Raw genomic sequence first — 2,500 nt, 5'->3', positions numbered from 1 at the left:
CGGCCGTCAGTCTGGCAGTCATGGCCGGTCCTTGCGGCCGGCCGCGAAGCCCTGACGAGTAGGAGGGTCGCGGCGGTGGGCGCAGAAGGGTCTGGGCGTGAGCCTGCCTGGAGCCGCCGTCGGTGCAGATCTTGGTGGTAGTAGCAAATACTCCAGCGAGGCCCTGGAGGGCTGACGCGGAGAAGGGTTTCGTGTGAACAGCCGTTGCACACGAGTCAGTCGATCCTAAGCCCTAGGAGAAATCCGATGTTGATGGGGGCCGTCATAGCATGATGCACTTTGTGCTGGCCCCCGTTGGGCGAAAGGGAATCCGGTTCCTATTCCGGAACCCGGCAGCGGAACCGATACAAGTCGGGCCCCTCTTTTAGAGATGCTCGTCGGGGTAACCCAAAAGGACCCGGAGACGCCGTCGGGAGATCGGGGAAGAGTTTTCTTTTCTGCATGAGCGTTCGAGTTCCCTGGAATCCTCTAGCAGGGAGATAGGGTTTGGAACGCGAAGAGCACCGCAGTTGCGGCGGTGTCCCGATCTTCCCCTCGGACCTTGAAAATCCGGGAGAGGGCCACGTGGAGGTGTCGCGCCGGTTCGTACCCATATCCGCAGCAGGTCTCCAAGGTGAAGAGCCTCTAGTCGATAGAATAATGTAGGTAAGGGAAGTCGGCAAATTGGATCCGTAACTTCGGGATAAGGATTGGCTCTGAGGATCGGGGCGTGTCGGGCTTGGTCGGGAAGTGGGTCAGCGCTAACGTGCCGGGCCTGGGCGAGGTGAGTGCCGTAGGGGTGCCGGTAAGTGCGGGCGTTTAGCGCGGGCGTGGTCTGCTCTCGCCGTTGGTTGGCCTCGTGCTGGCCGGCGGTGCAGGATGCGCGCGCCTGCGCGGCGTTCGCGCCCCGGTGCTTCAACCTGCGTGCAGGATCCGAGCTCGGTCCCGTGCCTTGGCCTCCCACGGATCTTCCTTGCTGCGAGGCCGCGTCCGCCTTAGCGTGCTCCTCCGGGGGCGCGCGGGTGCGCGGATTCTCTTCGGCCGCCATTCAACGATCAACTCAGAACTGGCACGGACTGGGGGAATCCGACTGTCTAATTAAAACAAAGCATTGCGATGGCCCTAGCGGGTGTTGACGCAATGTGATTTCTGCCCAGTGCTCTGAATGTCAACGTGAAGAAATTCAAGCAAGCGCGGGTAAACGGCGGGAGTAACTATGACTCTCTTGGCGGGAGTAACTATGACTCTCTTAAGGTGGCCAAGTGGCGGCGGTGTGGCTGCATCCGGACTTGGCTTTTCGAAGTGCGGTCTTGATGTAGTCGTGCTGCTGCTGCGAGGTGCCTTCCTTGGGTTATAGTTACAGGGAGAGTGATGCGCAATACATGGGCCTAGCCCTCTTAGCCTCTCCTCTCCTGCGGTCTTCTCCCCTTCTCGTGGGCCCGCTGATTTAGCAGAGTGGAAGACCGCACCAGGGGCTTGGGGGGGTTACCAGCCCCCCCTCGCACTATCCCTTTTTCAGTTGGGGGCAGTAACCAGAGAACAAGTGGTGGCCCTTCCGCTGAAGGTGCCACCCCAACTCCCCCAGCACCTAGCCGGCCAACCGGCCGTGCCGAAAATCTTGTAACTTTTGCAGCTGTCTACGCCTGTAGTGAGTGCCACCGCAGCTTCACCACCAAAAACGGTCTCGGGGTCCATCGCCGCCGCCAACACCTTGCGGCCGCCAACGCGGAGATCGTCACGGAGAGGCATCGCGCGAGGTGGACGGAGGAAGAAGTCCTGTCGCTCGCCAAGGCAGAGGCCGAACTGTTCCTCGAGAGGGACGCCCGGTTCTTCTTTGTAAATCAAGAGCTCATCAGGATGTTCCCCGACCGAACGCTTGAGGCAATCAAGTGCCGACGGCGGCAAGCTGCCCACAAGCAGCTTGTCCGCCAATTCATGGAGGCGCTTGAGATCGGTCGGGGGGAAGAGCCGGCGTCCCGCCGGGGAGCGGCGAGCCCGCTGCCTGACGCGGGCGAGGCCGCTGCGCCGCCTGTCGACGCAGCCGAGGACTTCGCGGCCGACACCACCGGGCCGCCGCCGGAGGGGCCGACTGACGCCGCCATCTGGGAGCATCTGGCGGGGCTACCCGCTTCCGCCCAGCGTTTCTCTGCCCTGGACCGTGTCATCGGTCTGGGGCGGGGCACGCCGCCCGATGTCATCCTGGGCATGCTCCCGGATGCCCTTGCGTCGGTCGGGTCCAGAGGGGAGAGATCGATCACCAGGACACAGCGGCCGCGCCAACCATCGAAGCGGCCGCCTGCCGCGCCGCCGACGCAGAAGCGCAAGCGGCGCCGCTGGGAGTACGCGAGAACGCAGGATGCCTTCCGACGGTCGCGTGCGCGTTGCGTGCGCGGCCTCTTGGATGGCACCCTGCTCCAGCCGCCACCTGCCATCCCTGGTCTGCTGGACTTCTGGGCGGACCTCTTCACCAAGAAGCCCATCTCCACCGCGGGCTTCATTCGTGACCGCCTCCTCCCGCACT

General features: G+C 63.3%; 1 pseudogene; it reads left to right on the top strand.

The window, feature by feature from the left end:
- The window catches only part of LOC126429044 (large subunit ribosomal RNA), a 7,982-nt pseudogene that overhangs the window by 1,675 nt on the left and 3,807 nt on the right, over nt 1–2,500 (top strand).

The sequence above is a fragment of the Schistocerca serialis genome, unplaced genomic scaffold (assembly GCF_023864345.2).
Source record: "Schistocerca serialis cubense isolate TAMUIC-IGC-003099 unplaced genomic scaffold, iqSchSeri2.2 HiC_scaffold_1007, whole genome shotgun sequence".
Classification (NCBI taxonomy): Eukaryota; Metazoa; Arthropoda; class Insecta; order Orthoptera; family Acrididae; genus Schistocerca; species Schistocerca serialis.
This window is presented reverse-complemented; position numbering and strand designations above follow the sequence as displayed.